The sequence below is a fragment of the Hyla sarda genome, unplaced genomic scaffold (genome assembly GCF_029499605.1).
Source record: "Hyla sarda isolate aHylSar1 unplaced genomic scaffold, aHylSar1.hap1 scaffold_69, whole genome shotgun sequence".
Taxonomy (NCBI): Eukaryota; Metazoa; Chordata; class Amphibia; order Anura; family Hylidae; genus Hyla; species Hyla sarda.
The window spans coordinates 228,630-249,796 of NW_026610707.1; the positions used below are offsets into that span (position 1 = coordinate 228,630).

At 45.7% G+C, this 21,167-nt stretch overlaps 1 long non-coding RNA gene across 1 annotated transcript in view; it reads right to left on the reverse strand.

Annotated features, from left to right (window-relative positions):
- Positions 1-11,325, reverse strand: part of LOC130343835 (uncharacterized) — an 82,843-nt gene extending 71,518 nt beyond the window's left edge. The window contains exon 1 of the long non-coding RNA XR_008882996.1: positions 11,011-11,325. This is a non-coding gene — a long non-coding RNA (uncharacterized LOC130343835). The remainder of the gene's footprint in view (positions 1-11,010) is intronic.
- Between the last annotated feature and the right edge of the window lie 9,842 nt (positions 11,326-21,167).

Sequence of the window (21,167 nt, forward strand, 5' to 3'; positions counted from 1 at the left end):
ACTCCCATCATGTGCTGACAGGCTTCAGGAACTGTAATTCAGTGTTCTCCATACTGTGGCTCTCCAGCTATTGCAAAACTACAACTCCCATCATGTGCTGACAGTCCTCAGACCTTGTAAGGCAATGTTCTCCAACCTGTTGCAAAACTAAAACTCGCATCATAATGGGACTCAAATAATAGTGGGAGTTGTAGTTTGGCCACAGGTTGGGAAACAGTTTAGGGAAATGGTGTGAAAGCAGCATTGGTGACATGGCTGGATCACTGCCATGTGGTGCATCTGTAATAGTCGGAGTGTAATCACCCCCCGTGTACCAAACCCCCCGAGCAACCCCACCACCACCCCCGGTCGGCAGCTGCACGTTGGTACGAGGAATGTGTCATGACCTTGGCACGGAGGCACAGGCGGATAACGCAGCGGCCAGGTGCTGGAGACTCTCTCCCAATTGATTAACATTGTTGAACGTGGTCCATGGTGCAGGATTAGGGACTAATAACAGTCACACAGACGTCTGATGGGGGCAGCACTGGGAGAGCGGCACATTCAGGATGTGCAGAATGTTCTGTCTGGTGTCCCCCCCCCTAGTGCTGGATCCTGTCCCACAACCAAGTCCAAGCAGCTGCCCCCAGTATAATGGATTCACATCAGATATAATGAGTAACTGTCTTGGTTCTGCTCAGGAGAGGGCAGTGCGGATTATACCGTCACACTGTGTCACGGTCGATTCAAAGAAACACCAGGAATAGAGCTGAAAATACAGCTTTCCCCTGTTACGTTGTGGGCGCTCCTCTATCAATAATTATTTCTATACTTTCTCTTACTGTACGATGGGAGTTGTAGTTTTCCAACAGCCGGAGAGCCACATAGTATCCTTTTTATATACTTTGCGTTTGCCACAGCAGCGTGTACCTGTGTACTAGGTAGTTGTGCTGGTTATTTTTCCTTTTGCTGTGGAATTTAGGCGGAGCGGCAGCCTCTCTAGCCGTGCACCCCTCCCTGTTTCCAATTGATAGTGGATCCAGCATGTCACCCAGTCATAGGCCATATGCCCAGCAGGTGAGTGAAATGAGTGTTAGGGTCCCATCCGAAATGAGGCCGTCTCCGCATGGTGGATGGGGGGGAGACGGGACACATTTTGATCAAAAAGTGCGCCAACAGCCTCCATTTTTTTTTACCAAGAGTGCTGCTGCAACCTTCTTTTTTATATACTTTGTATTTGCCACAGCAGCGTGCACCTGTGTATTAGGTTGCTGTGCTGGATATTTTTCTTTGTTAGGATAATACATTGACTTAGTGATTAGCGGTTTACACTGGATCAGTGGTTAGCATGCTATGCTGGCTTGGTGGTTAGAATGACATACTGACTTAGTGGTTAGCACAGCATTATACGCTGGCTCAGTGGTTATGATTATACACTGACTTAATGGTTAACAATGTATGCTGGCTCAGTGGTTAGTATCAAATGCTGGCTTAGCGGTTAGGATCATATGCTGACTCGGAGGGTATGATTGTATGTTGGCTCTGTGGTTCGCTTAAAATGCTGACTTAGCAGTTAGGATCATACGCTGGCTCAGTGGTTATTGGTTATGTGTATACGTTGGCTCAGTGGTTATTGGTTATGTGTATACGTTGGCTCAGTGGTTATTGGTTATGTGTATACGTTGGCTCAGTGGTTATTGGTTATGTGTATACGCTGGCTCAGTGGTTATTGGTTGTGTGTATACGCTGGCTCAGTGGTTATTGGTTGTGTGTATACGCTGGCTCAGTGGTTATTGGTTACGTGTATACGCTGGCTCAGTGGTTATTGGTTATGTGTATACGCTGGCTCAGTGGTTATTGGCTATGTGTATGCGTTGGCTCAGTGGTTATTGGTTGTGTGTATACGCCGGCTCAGTGGTTATTGGTTATGTGTATACGCCGGCTCAGTGGTTATTGGTTATGTGTATACGCCGGCTCAGTGGTTATTGGTTGTGTGTATACGCCGGCTCAGTGGTTATTGGTTATGTGTATACGCTGGCTCAGTGGTTATTGGTTATGTGTATACGCTGGCTCAGTGGTTATTGGTTATGTGTATACGTTGGCTCAGTGGTTATTGGTTATGTGTATACGCTGGCTCAGTGGTTATTGGTTATGTGTATACGCCGGCTCAGTAGTTATTGGTTATGTGTATACGCTTGCTCAGTGGTTATTGGTTATGTGTATACGCTTGCTCAGTGGTTATTGGTTATGTGTATACGCTGGCTCAGTGGTTATTGGTTATGTGTATACGCTGGCTCAGTGGTTATTGGCTATGTGTATGCGCTGGCTCAGTGGTTATTGGTTATGTGTATACGCTGGCTCAGTGGTTATTGGTTATGTGTATACGCTGGCTCAGTGGTTATTGGTTATGTGTATACGCTGGCTCAGTAGTTATTGGTTATGTGTATACGCTGGCTCAGTGGTTATTGGTTATGTGTATACGTTGGTTCAGTGGTTAGCATTGTTCAGAAGTGTTGGTTCCAGATGTATCACCATCAGGACCAGCATTTATGAGCTCAGATGTTCTTACCTGAGGCTCTGATAAGAAATGTCAGCTTATCTGTCTAGACAGCATCGTGTGGAGAAGAATGTCCCCGCATTCCCTCTCCCCATACTAACCAGCCACCACCTGAGCATGAAAGGGACTGAACACCTGAGAGGTCACAGGTTAAAGACAGAAATCATGGCCGAAGGAACAGTGAGGTCCCAGGTGGTAGAAACAACAATTCAGCAACAACAAATTCCCCCCCAAAAATGTAAAGACTGCGACTGTCTTTGGCCGGGCTCCTATTAAAAAAGATTGCAAAAAAGAGACAGCAAAGTGTCCGGCTTCATCATGTGTTCACTGATGTTGCACCTCCCTCTCCCACCAGTCCAACATGTTTTGCAAAGCTGCTTCATCAGGGAATGGTGGGTGACTAAGCCATAACAGTATTTATGTGCATAAACACCAATAAAAAATAAAGTGCAAACCTAAAACAACTGTGGTATAATGCAACGTCACACTCTTGTTGGCGTTTATGCACATAAATACTGCTACAGGTCAGTTGCCCACCGTTCCCTGATGAGGCAGCTTTTTGCGAAAGATGTCGGGCTGGCTGGATAATAAATTGCAACCATTAGGCTGGATAATAAGTTGCAACCATTACGTTCTCAGAATCCTTGCCTTTATTTATTTTCTGTGAGAAAGGAAAAATAGATTTTAATAGAATATATAGATTTTTTTAAATTAAATGATTAAATGAATATTGATTGAATTTTGATTGCAAGTATAAAGATCATGTGTTAAGAAATGACTAATGCAGTATTTCCCATCCAATGTGCCTCCAGCTGTTGCAAAACTACAACTCCCAGCATGCCCGGACAGCCTTCGGCTGTCCGGGCATGCTGGGAATTGTAGTTTTGCAACAGCTGGAGACACACTAGTTGGGAAACACTTCTCTAATGTCACACAGAGGCTCCTATCTATAGGAAGCCATACAGTCACGTCCCTGCAGATGTCCCGGCATGCGGAGCTTTCCCTTTTCTATCACATAATAACAAGACCGATGGCAGCAGACGCAGTGTAGTCGTCGACTCCTCGGCTCTGCTATTTGTCACCTGGTCCTTCAGCCGATGTGACATAAGAAAACAGAAATAATCTTTATGGGAGCTGAAACTCTGCCAACTGCGTTACGACGGCTGTGGTGTTACCGAAATACTCAGCTAGAAGGAATCCAGACTAGAGGAGCTGACTCTGCGGGTGAAGACAGGTAAGCTGGCACCATGCCCGGCCCCTGGCTTTTGTGTCTGTAGTCAAGGTCATGTGATCTCCAGAGCAGGAACAGAAGGGGGATCCTCCTGAGATAACAGGTCACTCCTTATGTGCTGAACATAACCTATTATATGCCAGCAATGAGACAGCGGCCAAGGGCCCCACAAGCCCCTCTCTAAACTGAGGGAGATGATGGGGGCCAGTGCCAGACTCTCTCTATCCCTGTGGGGTTCTTCTGTCTCTATGCTCCCCCTTTATATCATCCATATACCCTTATAGGACTGTAGATATTGTCCTGATGGGAAAAGCCCCTCTAAGGGCCGATGCACTGAGCACTAAGGAATGATTAACAATGTGAGGGAGAAATGTAGGGTCAGGAAAGTGTCAAAGTTTTACCAGCCATGTTCCACATGACTACAGGGGCCACAAATATGTAATTGCATGACTACAGGGGCCACATATATGTCACTGCCTTACCAGAGGGGCCACATATATATTACTGCATGACTACAGGGGCCTCATATATATTACTGCATGACAAGAGGGACCACATATATGTCACTGCCTTACCAGAGGGGCCACATATATGTCACTGCATGACTACAGGGGCCTCCTATATATTACTGCATGACTAGAGGGACCACATATATGTCACTGCCTTACCAGAGGGGCCACATATATATTACTGCATGACTACAGGGGCCACATATATATTACTGCATGACTACAGGGGCCTCATATATATTACTGCATGACTAGAGGGACCACATATATGTCACTGCTTTACCAGAGGGGCCACATATATATCACTGCATGACTACAGGGGCCTCATATATATTACTACATGGCTACAGGGGCCACATATATATTACTGCATGACTGTAACACTTGACAGCCTTGAATGGGGTCAAGTACAGAGATCCCAGGCTGGATTCAAACAAGTAAATGCTAAAGCACTTCTTGTGAGTACTTCTGCATTTACCTGTTTAGATAGATCAATAGATAGATATGAGACAGATAGATATGAGATAGATAGATATGAGATAAATAGATAGATATGTGATAGATATGAGATAAATAGATATGAGATAGATATGAGATAAATAGATAGATATGAGATAGATAGATATGAGATAGATAGATAGATATGAGATAGATAGATAGATATGAGATAGATAGATAGATGTGAGATAGATATGAGATAGATATGAGATAGATAGATATGAGACAGATAGATATGAAATAGATAGATATGAGATAAATAGATATGAGATAAATAGATATGAGATAGATATGAGATAGATAGATATGAGATAGATATGAGATAAATAGATATGAGATAGATATGAGATAGATAGATATGAGATAGATATGAGATAGATATGAACAGATATGAGATAGATAGATATGAGATAGAGATATAAGATAGATATGAGATAGATAGATATGAGATAGAGATATAAGATAGATATGAGATAGATACATATGAGAGATAGATAGATAGATATGAGATAGATAGATAGATAGATAGATATGAGATAGATAGATATGAGATATAGAGATATAAGATAGATATATAGATATGAGATAGAGATATAAAGATAGATATGAGATAGATACATATGAGAGAGATAGATATGAGAGAGATAGATATGAGAGAGATAGATATGAGAGAGATAGATATGAGAGAGATAGATATGAGAGAGATAGATATGAGAGAGATAGATATGAGATAGATATGAGATAGATATGAGATAGATATGAGATAGATATGAGATATAAGATAGATAGATAGATATGAGATAGATAGATATGAGATATAGAGATATAAGATAGATATGAGATAGATATGAGATAGATAGATATGAGATAGATACATATGAGAGATAGATAGATAGATAGATATGAGATAGAGATATAAGATAGATATGAGATAGATACATATGAGAGATAGATAGATAGATATGAGATATAGAGATATAAAGATAGATATGAGATAGATACATATGAGAGATAGATATGGCCATTGCTGGATAGAATCTGGGGTCTCACTATCCCTCGTCACCCCCATGTCCCTCTATGAACCTCCAGCTCTTGTGTTTTTTCCCTTTCTATAAAGGGAGCGGAAACAAGAGAACAAGACTACATGCGGCCAATCCCAGGGCAGCGTCATTGTCCCAGGAAGACAAAAGCGTCTCTGTCTGCCGTCCGGGGCCCTCTCTAATCTGCTCCTCCACTCCAGAATGGACCCACTGACAAGCGGCCAAAAACACAAAGCCTCCAATGGCAGCTCCCCGTCCCCACACCACCAAGAGCGGTAGCGGCCATCTTTAGCGGCCCCTTTAAATGTCTCCTGTAAGTTTGTTTGTTTGGGTTTCCTGCCTGCGGATCATTAGCAGATGAATAGGAGACATTGCTCTGAGTCACATTCTTATCCCGGCTCTTTCAGGCCCTTTTATTTTTTCCCCCTTTGTGACATGTTAACTACTTCAGCCCTGGTGCACCCCATAGCTGCCAGGCACAGGGACACACGAATTCCATGGCTCAAACGGTTAATGGTAAAACATGTGGAAGTTTCTATAGGTCTGAGCTCCTTCAAAACAAAGCGACAGGACACGCAGGAAGTGAAGTGTCACCAGGATCCTGTGCGACAGGAGGAAACGGCTGCAGGTCCCTAATATAGGGTCCACACGTTCCCGCTCTGTGTGCAGCTCAGGAAGGTCCCAACATTGGATAGAATGAAATTTACATATATTTATTGTTTCCTAAAATGTTCAAATTACTATGACACTTTCGCAAAATAATTTTAAGGCCACAATAGGAACTCTAAATCTTGTTCCCCAACCTGAGGCTCTCCAACTATTGCAAAACTCCCAGCATGTCCTGAAAGTCAAATTGTTGCCAAACTACGTGACAGTCCTGTTATTGCAAAACTCCCAGCAAACCTGTCAGTGTTCTCCAACTTTTGGCTCTTCAGCTGATTAAATACTACAACTCCCAGCATGCCCTGACATCCCAACTGTTGCACAACTACAACTCCCAGCACAGCATACCTTGACAGGCAAGCTTTTGCACAACTACAACTCCCAGCATACCTTGACAGCTGAGTTGTTTCACAACTACAGCACCCAGCATGCCCTAACAGCAAATCATAGTTACATGGAAGAGGACAGTGATTAGACCAGGGGTTCACCATTGGTCACAGACTTTAGATTGGCCACAGATCACATTTGAATTGATCAATGCTGGTAAGTGGAGCAGAAAATGCTTGTATAGAACTAATGGTGTCCGTACACGTTACATTGCTCTGCACAGGAATAAGCGACCATGTTCTGCACAGACATGAGTGACACCGCTGCGCAGATATAAGCGACACCGCTCAGACCGAATGAGCAACAATGTTCCGCACAGTAATGAGCCACACCGCTCTGCACAGGAATAAGCGACCATGTTCTGCACAGGAATGAGCGAGACCGCTCTGCACAGGAATAAGAGACCATGTTCTGCACAGGAATGAGCGAGACCGCTCTGCACAGGAATAAGCGACCATGTTCTGCACAGGAATGAGCGAGACCGCTGCGCAGCAATGAACAACAACGCTGCGCAGATATAAGCGACACCGCTCAGACCGAATGAGCAACAATGTTCCGCACAGTAATGAGCCACACCGCTCTGCAAAAGAATGAGCAACACCGCTCCGTACAGTTATGAGCCCCACCACTCCTCACAAGAATGAGCAACAACGCTCCACACAGTAATGAGCCACATCGCTCCGTAGTTATGAGCCACATCGCTCCGTAGTTATGAGCCACACCGCTCTGCACAAGAATGAAGGACAACACTCCGCACAGGAATAAGGGCAAGGCTCCGCACAGGAATGAGCCACACCGCTCTGCAAAAGAATGAGCCACAACGCTCCACACAAGAATGAGCCACACCGCTCCGCACAAGAAAGAGGGCAAGGCTCCGCAAAGGAATGAGCGACACTCTGCACAGTTGTGTCCATATAGTCCTGTCTGGATGAACTGTCCTTTAAAGTTTGTTCTATGAAGTAAGGAAGTGTTTTCCAATGATCTACGCTGGCAAGCGGAACACAAATCGCCAGTATAGAACTAAAGGTGGCTATACAGGTTACAACGCTCTGCACAAGAATGAGCGATCATGCTCTGCACAGGAATGAGCGACAATGCTCTGAACAGGAATGAGCGACCATGCTCTGAACAGGAATGAGCGACCATGCTCTGCACAGGAATGAGCGACCATGCTCTGCACAGGAATGAGCGATCATGCTCTGCACAGGAATGAGCGATCATGCTCTGCACAGGAATGAGCGATCATGCTCTGCACAGGAATGAGCGATCATGCTCTGCACAGGAATGAGCGATCATGCTCTGCACAGGAATGAGCGATCATGCTCTGCACAGGAATGAGCGATCATGCTCTGCACAGGAATGAGCGATCATGCTCTGCACAGGAATGAGCGATCATGCTCTGCACAGGAATGAGCGATCATGCTCTGCACAGGAATGAGCGATCATGCTCTGCACAGGAATGAGCGATCATGCTCTGCACAGGAATGAGCGATCATGCTCTGCACAGGAATGAGCGATCATGCTCTGCACAGGAATGAGCGATCATGCTCTGCACAGGAATGAGCGATCATGCTCTGCACAGGAATGAGCGATCATGCTCTGCACAGGAATGAGCGATCATGCTCTGCACAGGAATGAGCGATCATGCTCTGCACAGGAATGAGCGATCATGCTCTGCACAGGAATGAGCGATCATGCTCTGCACAGGAATGAGCGATCATGCTCTGCACAGGAATGAGCGATCATGCTCTGCACAGGAATGAGCGATCATGCTCTGCACAGGAATGAGCGATCATGCTCTGCACAGGAATGAGCGATCATGCTCTGCACAGGAATGAGCGATCATGCTCTGCACAGGAATGAGCGATCATGCTCTGCACAGGAATGAGCGATCATGCTCTGCACAGGAATGAGCGATAATGCTCTGCACAGGAATGAGCGATAATGCTCTGCACAGGAATGAGCGATAATGCTCTGCACAGGAATGAGCGATTATGCTCTGCACAGGAATGAGCGATTATGCTCTGCACAGGAATGAGCGATTATGCTCTGCACAGGAATGAGCGATTATGCTCTGCACAGGAATGAGCGATTATGCTCTGCACAGGAATGAGCGATTATGCTCTGCACAGGAATGAGCGATTATGCTCTGCACAGGAATGAGCGATCGTGCTCTGCACAGGAATGAGCGATCATGCTCTGCACAGGAATGAGCGATCATGCTCTGCACAGGAATGAGCGATTATGCTCTGCACAGGAATGAGCGATTATGCTCTGCACAGGAATGAGCGATAATGCTCTGCACAGGAATGAGCGATAATGCTCTGCACAGGAATGAGCGATAATGCTCTGCACAGGAATGAGCGATAATGCTCTGCACAGGAATGAGCGATAATGCTCTGCACAGGAATGAGCGATAATGCTCTGCACAGGAATGAGCGATAATGCTCTGCACAGGAATGAGCGATTATGCTCTGCACATGAATGAGCGACCATGCTCTGCACATGAATGAGCGACCATGCTCTGCACAGGAATGAGCGACCATGCTCTGCACAGGAATGAGCGACCATGCTCTGCACAGGAATGAGCGACCATGCTCTGCACAGGAATGAGCGACCATGCTCTGCACAGGAATGAGCGACCATGCTCTGCACAGGAATGAGCGACCATGCTCTGCACAGGAATGAGCGACCATGCTCTGCACAGGAATGAGCGACCATGCTCTGCACAGGAATGAGCGACCATGCTCTGCACAGGAATGAGCGACCATGCTCTGCACAGGAATGAGCGACCATGCTCTGCACAGGAATGAGCGACCATGCTCTGCACAGGAATGAGCGACCATGCTCTGCACAGGAATGAGCGACCATGCTCTGCACAGGAATGAGCGACCATGCTCTGCACAGGAATGAGCGACCATGCTCCGCACAGGAATGAGTGATTATGCTCTGCACAGGAATGAGTGATAATGCTCTGCACAGGAATGAGCGATAATGCTCTGCACAGGAATGAGCGATAATGCTCTGCACAGGAATGAGCGATAATGCTCTGCACAGGAATGAGCGATAATGCTCTGCACAGGAATGAGCGATAATGCTCTGCACAGGAATGAGCGATAATGCTCTGCACAGGAATGAGTGATAATGCTCTGCACAGGAATGAGCGATTATGCTCTGCACAGGAATGAGCGATTATGCTCTGCACAGGAATGAGTGATAATGCTCTGCACAGGAATGTTAGTTGTGTTTGACTGAACTGACGTTAAAGTAAGGCAGTGTTTTCCAACCAGGGTGCCTCCAGCTATTGCAAAACTACAACTCCCAGCATGCCCAGGAGAGTGCTGGGAGTTGTAGTTTTGTAACAACCGGAGGCCCCTAGATAGAGAAACACTGCAGTAAGGACTGAATCCTGTAATGTCTCCATTATACAGGTTCCCTACATCAGTGTTTCCTAACCAGGGTTCCTCCAGCTGTTGCAAAACTACAACTCCCACCATGCCCAGGAGTGTGCTGGGAGTTGTAGTTTTGCAACAACCGGAGGCAACTAGGTTGAAAAACACTGTAGTAATGACTGACTCCTGAAATGTCTCCATTATCCAGGTTCCCTACATCGGTGTTTCCCAACCAAGATGCCTCCAGCTGTTGCAAAACTACAACTCCCAGCATGCCCGGACAGCCCTTGGCTGTCCGGGCATGCTGGGAGTTATAGTTTTACAACAGCTGGAGGCGCCATGGTTGGGAAACACTGCCCTACATCATATACCACTTTGATTACTGTAATGTTGTATCTATTTACTCTTAAGTCCAAACTTTATGGGGAACTTGAGTGCAGAAGTTCTCACAGTTCCCTCTCAGTTCCCCATCACCTATAAATACACAATTTCGCACCAGGTTACACAATGACTACACCAGATTACACTTTTATTATAATCCGGCACTTGTTCCTTCCATTTATACAAATCCAAGGCTAACTCTCTACTCGCTTAATAGGGTTATCACAAAAATAGATGGCGGCATTACATCACTCTGCTAATGTGTAACCGGCTCAGCGCTTAACCCCTTCTGCAGCGAATCGCACAGCATAAAACTATGTCAGACACAGTCACAATGAGACAAAAGAGGAAAGTGGGGGTTGTAATGCGTTACCTCCAGGGTGCAGCTCCAGCCTCTCCTCCGCTCCATTCTCAGCTTCGTATTTCCCACACAAAATCCTTTATCCTATGGGCAAGTTCCTGTGTAATCTCAGCAGATGGAGACCCCCGGGAGCCTGTGCGAGCCCCTCATCTGCCCCCTGTGACCTCCTCCCTACACCAGGCTGGACCTCTCCTCCCAGGATCACCAGGGCAATGGTCACAGGAGGTGGAAATGGCCCCAATGTGAAGTTTGTAGCCCCCACCCAGCAGCAGCGGGAGCTCCAGCACAGAGTAGAGTGTCAGGCAGCAGAGTGCGGAGAAGTACAACCCCTCTCGTCCTCTCCACCCCCTGCACATTATCCTGCAGCGTCCAGTGATAGCAGAGCGACTGCAACACAAAGAACTTTCTTTATTCATTTACATATTGCTTCCAGCAGAGAGGAGAGGAGCTGAGATCAGGGGCCACCACCCAGGGGCCCGGGCTGAGCTTCTCCCTGATCTGATTCCATCCCTACACATACAGGACCCAGCACAATGTGCATGCTGAGGGGTGCAGTTTTTCAACAGCTGGAGGAACACTGGCTTGTCATTAGATGGTCGGGAGGCCGCCATATGCATTAGACAGTCAGAAGATCACCATATATATTAGATAGTCGGGAGGCCGCCATATGCATTAGACAGTCAGAAGATCCCCAATATATTAGATAGTCGGGAGGCCGCCATATGCATTAGACAGTCAGAAGATCCCCAAATATATTAGATAGTCAGAAGGCCGCCATACATATGCATTAGACAGTCAGAAGATCACCATATATATTAGATAGTCGGGAGGCCGCCATATGCATTAGACAGTCAGAAGATCCCCATATATTAGATAGTCGGGAGGCCGCCATATGCATTAGACAGTCAGAATATCCCCATATATTAGATAGTCGGGAGGCCGCCATATGCATTAGACAGTCAGAAGATCCCCATATACATTAGATAGTCGGGAGGCCGCCATATGCATTAGACAGTCAGAAGATCCCCATATACATTAGATAGTCGGGAGGCCGCCATATGCATTAGACAGTCAGAAGATCTCCAATATATTAGATAGTCGGGAGGCCGCCATATGCATTAGACAGTCAAAAGATCCCCAATATATTAGATAGTCGGGAGGCCGCCATATGCATTAGACAGTCAGAATATCCCCATATATTAGATAGTCGGGAGGCCGCCATACATATGCATTAGACAGTCAGAAGATCACCATGTATATTAGATAGTCGGGAGGCCGCCATATGCATTAGACAGTCAGAATATCACCATATATTAGATAGTCGGGAGGCCGCCATATGCATTAGACAATCAGAAGATCCCCATATACATTAGATAGTCGAGAGGCCGCCATATGCATTAGACAGTCAGAAGATCCCCAATATATTAGATAGTCGGGAGGCCGCCATATGCATTAGACAGTCAAAAGATCCCCAATATATTAGATAGTCGGGAGGCCGCCATATGCATTAGACAGTCAAAAGATCCCCAATATATTAGATAGTCGGGAGGCCGCCATATGCATTAGACAGTCAGAAGATCCCCATATACATTAGATAGTCGGGAGGCCGCCATATGCATTAGACAGTCAGAATATCCCCATATATTAGATAGTCGGGAGGCCACCATATGCATTAGGTAGTCAGAAGATCCCCAATATATTAGATAATCGGGAGGCCGCCATATGCATTAGACAGTCAGAAGATCCCCAAATATATTAGATAGTCAGAAGGCCGCCATATGCATTAGACAGTCAGAAGATCCCCATATATTAGATAGTCGGGAGGCCGCCATATGCATTAGACAGTCAGAATATCCCCATATATTAGATAGTCGGGAGGCCGCCATATGCATTAGACAGTCAGAAGATCCCCATATACATTAGATAGTCGGGAGGCCGCCATATGCATTAGACAGTCAGAAGATCCCCATATACATTAGATAGTCGGGAGGCCGCCATATGCATTAGACAGTCAGAAGATCCCCAATATATTAGATAGTCGGGAGGCCGCCATATGCATTAGACAGTCAAAAGATCCCCAATATATTAGATAGTCGGGAGGCCGCCATATGCATTAGACAGTCAGAAGATCCCCATATACATTAGATAGTCGGGAGGCCGCCATATGCATTAGACAGTCAGAAGATCCCCATATACATTAGATAGTCGGGAGGCCGCCATATGCATTAGACAGTCAGAATATCCCCATATATTAGATAGTCGGGAGGCCGCCATATGCATTAGACAGGCCGAATATCAACATATATATTAGCTAGACGGGAGGCCGCCATATGCATTAGACAGTCAAAAGATCCCCATATATTAGATAGTCGGGAGGCCGCCATATGCATTAGACAGTCAGAAGATCCCCATATATTAGATAGTCGGGAGGCCGCCATATGCATTAGACAGTCAGAAGATCCCCATATATTAGATAGTCGGGAGGCCGCCATATGCATTAGACAGTCAGAAGATCCCCATATACATTAGATAGTCGGGAGGCCGCCATATGCATTAGACAGTCAGAAGATCCCCATATACATTAGATAGTCGGGAGGCCGCCATATGCATTAGACAGTCAGAAGATCTCCATATACATTAGATAGTCGGGAGGCCGCCATATGCATTAGACAGTCAGAATATCCCCATATATTAGATAGTCGGGAGGCCGCCATATGCATTAGACAGGCCGAATATCAACATATATATTAGCTAGTCGGGAGGCCGCCATATGCATTAGACAGTCAAAAGATCCCCATATATTAGATAGTCGGGAGGCCGCCATATGCATTAGGTAGTCAGAAGATCCCCATATATTAGATAGTCAGAAGGCCGCCATATGCGTTAGACAGTCAGAATATCACCATATATTAGATAGTCGGGAGGCCGCCATATGCATTAGACAGTCAGAATATCACCATATATTAGATAGTCGGGAGGCCGCCATATGCATTAGGTAGTCAGAAGATCCCCATATATATTAGATAGTCGGGAGGCCGCCATATGCATTAGACAGTCAAAAGATCCCCAATATATTAGATAGTCGGGAGGCCGCCATATGCATTAGACAGTCAAAAGATCCCCACTATATTAGATAGTCGGGAGGCCGCCATATGCATTAGACAGTCAGAAGATCCCCAAATATATTAGATAGTCAGAAGGCCGCCGTATGCATTAGACAGTCAGAATATCCCCATATATATTAGATAGTCGGGAGGCCACCATATGCACTAGGTAGTCAGAAGATCCCCAAATACATTAGATAGTCGGGAGGCCGCCATATGCATTAGACAGTCAGAAGATCCCCATATATATTAGATAGTCGGGAGGCCACCATATGCACTAGGTAGTCAGAAGATCCCCATATATATTAGATAGTCGGGAGGCCGCCATATGCACTAGGTAGTCAGAAGATCCCCATATATATTAGATAGTCGGGAGGCCGCCATATGCACTAGGTAGTCAGAAGATCCCCATATATATTAGATAGTCGGGAGGCCACCATATGCATTAGACAGTCAGAAGATCCCCATATATATTAGATAGTCGGGAGGCCGCCATATGCATTAGACAGTCAGAAGATCCCCATATATATTAGATAGTCGGGAGGCCACCATATGCACTAGGTAGTCAGAAGATCCCCATATATATTAGATAGTCGGGAGGCCGCCATATGCACTAGGTAGTCAGAAGATCCCCATATATATTAGATAGTCGGGAGGCCGCCATATGCACTAGGTAGTCAGAAGATCCCCATATATATTAGATAGTCGGGAGGCCACCATATGCACTAGGTAGTCAGAAGATCCCCATATATATTAGATAGTCGGGAGGCCGCCATATGCACTAGGTAGTCAGAAGATCCCCATATATATTAGATAGTCGGGAGGCCACCATATGCATTAGACAGTCAGAAGATCCCCATATATATTAGATAGTCGGGAGGCCGCCATATGCATTAGACAGTCAGAAGATCCCCATATATATTAGATAGTCGGGAGGCCGCCATATGCACTAGGTAGTCAGAAGATCCCCATATATATTAGATAGTCGGGAGGCCACCATATGCACTAGGTAGTCAGAAGATCCCCATATATATTAGATAGTCGGGAGGCCACCATATGCACTAGACAGGCCAAATATCCCCATATATATTAGATAGTCGGGAGGCCGCCATATGCACTAGACAGGCCAAATATCCCCATATATATTAGATAGTCGGGAGGCCGCCATATGCATTAGACAGTCAGAATATCCCCATATACATTATAGATAGTCGGAAGTAGGGATCGATCGATTATCGGTATGGCCGATATTATCGGCTGATAATCACGATTTTGGGCATTATCGGTATCGGCAATTACCTTGCCGATAATGCCCCGCCCCCCGCAGGCCCCCCACCCCCCGACCCGCCGCACCGCGACCGCCCCCCCCCCCCCCCCCGACCCACCCCCCACCGTAGTGCTGGGCGGTATACCGATATGGATTTTTGCCCATACCGCTATACCGCTCAGGCCCCTCCCCCACCCTCCGAGTCAATAAAAAATTAAAATAAATAAACTTACCCGTAATGGGGGTGGTCCGGGCCATCCATCCATCCTTTCTGTAGTGTCCGGCGCCATTTCGGGTGGAGGGTGAACCGGTCCGGGCTGTCCTTCTCCGGGGGTCATCTTCTCCACTCCGGGCAGGCTCCAGCCTAGTACGCTGCATAGACGCCGCTACGCCGCGACGTCAGGTGCGTCGCTGCGCACGGGCGTCACTGCAGCGTACTAGGCCGGAGCCTGCCCGGAGTGGAGAAGATGAGCCCCGGAGAAGAAGGACAGCCCGGACCGGTTCACTCTCCACCCGTAATGCCGCCGGACACTACAGGAAGGAAGGATGGCCCGGACCACCCTGACAGGTAGGGGTAGAGAAGCGGGTGGTGGCAGCGGCGGCCTATGGCCCCGCAAAAGCCACTGCAGTGCATTGATTTAAAGCGCCCGCTTTAAATCAATGACCTGCAGCGGTGTCGAGGGGGGATAAATAGCCGATAACTTATACCGGAATATCGGTATAAGTTATTGGCTATCGGCCCTAACCTCCACCGATTATCGGTATCGGCCCTAAAAAAACGATATCGGTCGATCCCTAGTCGGAAGCCACCATATGCACTAGGTAGTCAGAAGATCCCCATATATATTAGATAGTCGGGAGGCCACCATATGCACTAGGTAGTCAGAATATCCCCATATATATTAGATAGTCGGGAGGCCGCCATATGCACTAGGTAGTCAGAATATCCCCATATATATTAGATAGTCGGGAGGCCGCCATATGCACTAGGTAGTCAGAATATCCCCATATATATTAGATAGTCGGGAGGCCACCATATGCACTAGGTAGTCAGAAGATCCCCATATATATTAGATACTCGGGAGGCCACCATATGCACTAGGTAGTCAGAATATCCCCATATATATTAGATAGTCGGGAGGCCGCCATATGCACTAGGTAGTCAGAATATCCCCATATATATTAGATAGTCGGGAGGCCACCATATGCACTAGGTAGTCAGAATATCCCCATATATATTAGATAGTCGGGAGGCCGCCATATGCACTAGGTAGTCAGAATATCCCCATATATATGAGATAGTCGGGAGGCCGCCATATGCACTAGGTAGTCAGAATATCCCCATATATATTAGATAGTCGGGAGGCCACCATATGCACTAGGTAGTCAGAAGATCCCCATATATATTAGATACTCAGGAGGCCACCATATGCACTAGGTAGTCAGAATATCCCCATATATATTAGATAGTCGGGAGGCCGCCATATGCACTAGGTAGTCAGAATATCACCATATATATTAGATAGTCGGGAGGCCACCATATGCACTAGGTAGTCAGAAGATCACAATATATATTAGATAGTCGGGAGGCCGCCATATGCATTAGACAGGCCGAATATCAACATATATATTAGCTAGTCGGTAGGCCGCCATATGCATTAGACAGTCAAAAGATCCCCATATATATTAGATAGTCGGAAGGCCGCCATATGCACTAGGTAGTCAGAAGATCCCCATATATATTAGATAGTCGGAAGGCAGCCATATGCACTAGGTAGTCAGAAGATCCCCATATATATTAGATAGTCGGAAGGCAGCCATATGCACTAGGTAGTCAGAAGATCCCCATATATATTAGATAGTCGGGAGGCCGCCATATGTATTAGACAGTCAGAAGATCCCCATATACGTTAGTCAGAAGGTCGCCATACAAATTAGATAGAAAGGGGGCACTCATACACATGAGATAAATGGGGGGCCCCCATACACATGAGTTAGTCGGGAGACACCCATACACATAAGTTAGTCGGGAGACACCCATACACATGAGCTAGACGTGGGGCCCTATACACATTAGATAGTCGGGAGGTCCCCATACACATTAGATAGTCGAGAGACCCCCATACACATTAGATAGTCGAGAGACCCCCATACACATTAGATTGTCGAGAGACCCCCATACACATTAGATTGTCGAGAGACCCCCATACACATGAGATAGTCGGGAGACCCCCATACACATTAGATAGACAGGGGGCACTCATACTCATGAGATAGTTGGGAGACCCCCATACACATGAGATAGTTGGGAGACCTCCATACACATGAGATAGTTGGGAGACCTCCATACACATGAGATAGTTGGGAGGGGGTATATAATATACAGGAAGCAGGAGGAGGGGGTATATAATATACAGGAAGCAGGAGGAGGGGGTATATAATATACAGGAAGCAGGAGGAGGGGGTATATAATATACAGGAAGCAGGAGGAGGGGGTATATAATATACAGGCAGGAGGAGTGGGTATATAATATACAGGAAGCAGGAGGAGGGGGTATATAATATACAGGAAGCAGGAGGAGGGGGTATATAATATACAGGCAGGAGGAGGGGGTATATAATATACAGGCAGCAGGATCTTACCGTGGATTAGGCTCAGTGATCAGCGATTACAGAGCAGGAAGGCGCCGGGATCTTGACATCCTTCTACTTCCAGAGACACATAGAGAGGTGCTGGAGGGGTCCAGAGAGGTGCCGGAGGGGTCCAGAGTAAGAACTGATCAGGGCCTGAAAATACAAAGAAAGAGTTAAAGAAACTGTGATAATCTATAATCATCATCCTCAAAATAAAGTGAAGCTTCTTATCATAATATGTGTATAATAATGTTCTGTAGTACCGGAAGTGTGTACTGTAATAATCTGCAGCACCTGAGGTGTATTATAATGTTCTGCAGAAGCTGAGGTGTGTATTATAAAGTTCTGCAGCAGCTGAGGTGTGTATTACAAATTTCTGTAGTAGCAGAGGTGTTTATATGACGTTCGGCAGCAGCTAAAAGGTGTATTATGAGGTTCTGCAGCAGCTGAAGTGTGTATTATAAGGTTCTGCAGGAGCTGAGGTGTGTATTATGAGGCTCTGCAGAACCTGAGGTGTGTATGATAAAGTTCTGCAACAGCGGAGGTGTGTATGATAAGGTTCTGCAGCAGCTGAGGTGTGTATGATAAGGTTCTGCAACAGCTGAGGTGTGTATGATAAGGTTCTGCAGAAGCTGAGGTGTGTATGATAAGGTTCTGCAGCAGCTGAGGTGTGTATGATAAGGTTCTGCAGCACCTGAGGTGTGTATGATAAGGTTCTGCAGCAGCTGAGGTGTGTAAGATAAGGTTCTGCAGCAGCTGAGGAGTGTATGATAAGGTTCTGCAGCAGCTGAGGTGTGTATGATAAGGTTCTGCAGCAGCTGAGGTGTGTATGATAAGGTTCTGCAGCAGCTGAGGTGTGCATGATCAGGTTCTGCAGCAGCTGAGGTGTGTATGATAAGGTTCTGCAGCAGCTGAGGAGTGTATGATAAGGTTCTGCAGCAGCTGAGGAGTGTATGATAAGGTTCTGCAGCAGCTGAGGTGTTTATGATAAGGTTCTGCAGCAGCTGAGGTGTGTATGATAAGGTTCTGCAACAGCTGAGGAGTTTATGATAAGGTTCTGCAACAGCTAAGGAGTGTATGATAAGGTTCTGCAGCAGCTGAGGAGTGTATGATAAGGTTCTGCAGCAGCTGAGGTGTGTATGATAAGGTTCTGCAGCAGCTGAGGTGTGTATGATAAGGTTCTGCAACAGCTGAGGAGTGTATGATAAGGTTCTGCAGCAGCTGAGGAGTGTATGATAAGGTTCTGCAGCAGCTGAGGTGTGTATGATAAGGTTCTGCAGCAGCTGAGGTGTGTATGATAAGGTTCTGCAGCAGCTGATGTGTGTATGATAAGGTTCTGCAGCAGCTGATGTGTGTATGATAAGGTTCTGCAGCAGCTAAGGTGTGTATGATAAGGTTCTGCAGCAGCTGAGGAGTGTATGATAAGGTTCTGCAGCAGCTGAGGAGTGTATGATAAGGTTCTGCAGCAGCTGAGGTGTGTCTTATGACAGTGGCAGGGTGTGTATTATGAGGTTTTGCTGCATCTGGGCTGTGTAATATGATGTTCTGCAGCAGCTGTGTATGATGAGGTTCCGCACTCTGTATATCATCAGGTTCTGACAGCTTTAGATGTTTACTCTAATATAATTTATAGATATATTCCCCCTGACATCTACTATAAGAGGTAAATGATATCCTAATAATACAATGGGTACATTCTGCACGGTCTCCACTAGCCCAATGCTGGTTCTTGTAGTTCTTTTGTACATTACTGGTGATAAATCAGCGGTCACCAGTTAAATTGCGGGAATGGAAAAACCCCGCTGGAGAGGCCTCAGCACCATCCGCTGACTCCCACAATGACTCTGTATTTTAGAGTGCTGTCACTTTAAGATCCTTTACATAAAATGTATCATTCATGTATGAGAAGGAAAAGCATGTGACCAGCACATAACACAATGGATCTGTGTCTCTGGAGCCACAAAGTAACAGGCGGCTCGGGTCAGAATAATCAGGATGTGTGTGAACAGAGTCATATCGGACTGTACACGATCAGTATGGTGGTCACCCAGCTTTATACAGACCCTGAGAGAATACAAGGCTAAATATTGTGTAATATCATATCCTCCATTCTTCCTGTGTCAGTCTTCGCTACAATTTAGCATTCTTTTTTGATGAACCAGACAGATGAACATGAACAGTTATATAGAGGTGAACTACAATGCCCAGGAAGGACAGAGACAATAATTTAACGTCAGTAATAAAGTGATGTCTGAGGGGAAGAATTCAGGGTTTACAGGATCTTCCTGCCCATAGGAGATGGAAATAGGATGAACTGAAGATTTACAGGATCGGCCCAAGACGTTTATCCAGAAATCTCTGGATGTCTAAAAATCACAATTTTAGGTATTTTAATGCAAAACAGATTCTGACACACAGGGTTAAAAATGAGCAAAATGATATATTACGATATATGTATCTAACGTTCTCAGTGCTAAAAAATACAAAGCTAAAAGAAAAATGTATCACACAGCAGAGGCTCCACAAAAAAGGGGCTTATAACGCTCCAGTACTGATATAACCTCTATATATTACATCATATGTGATATCAGCCACTCCTCTTATAACGCTCCAGTACTGATATAACCTCTATATATTACATCATGTGATGATATCAGCCGCTCCTCTTATAACGCTCCAGTACTGATATAATCTCTATATATTACATCATATGTGACTGATATCAGCCGCTCCTCTTATAACGCTCCAGTACTGATATAATCTCTATATATTACATCATATGTGATGATATCAGCCGCTCCTCTTATAACGCTCCAGTACTGATATAATCTCTATATATTACATCATATGTGATATCAGCCGCTCCTCTTATAACGCTCCAGTACTGATATAATCTCTATATATTACATCATATGTGATGATATCAGCCGCTCCTCTTATAACGCTCCAGTACTGATATAATCTCTATATATTACATCATGTGATATCAGCCGCTCCTCTGATAACGCTCCAGTACTGATATAACCTCTATATATTACATCATATGTGGTGATATCAGCCGCTCCTCTTATAACGCTCCAGTACTGATATAATCTCTATATATTACATCATATGTGACTGATATCAGCCGCTCCTCTTATAACGCTCCAGTACTGATATAACCT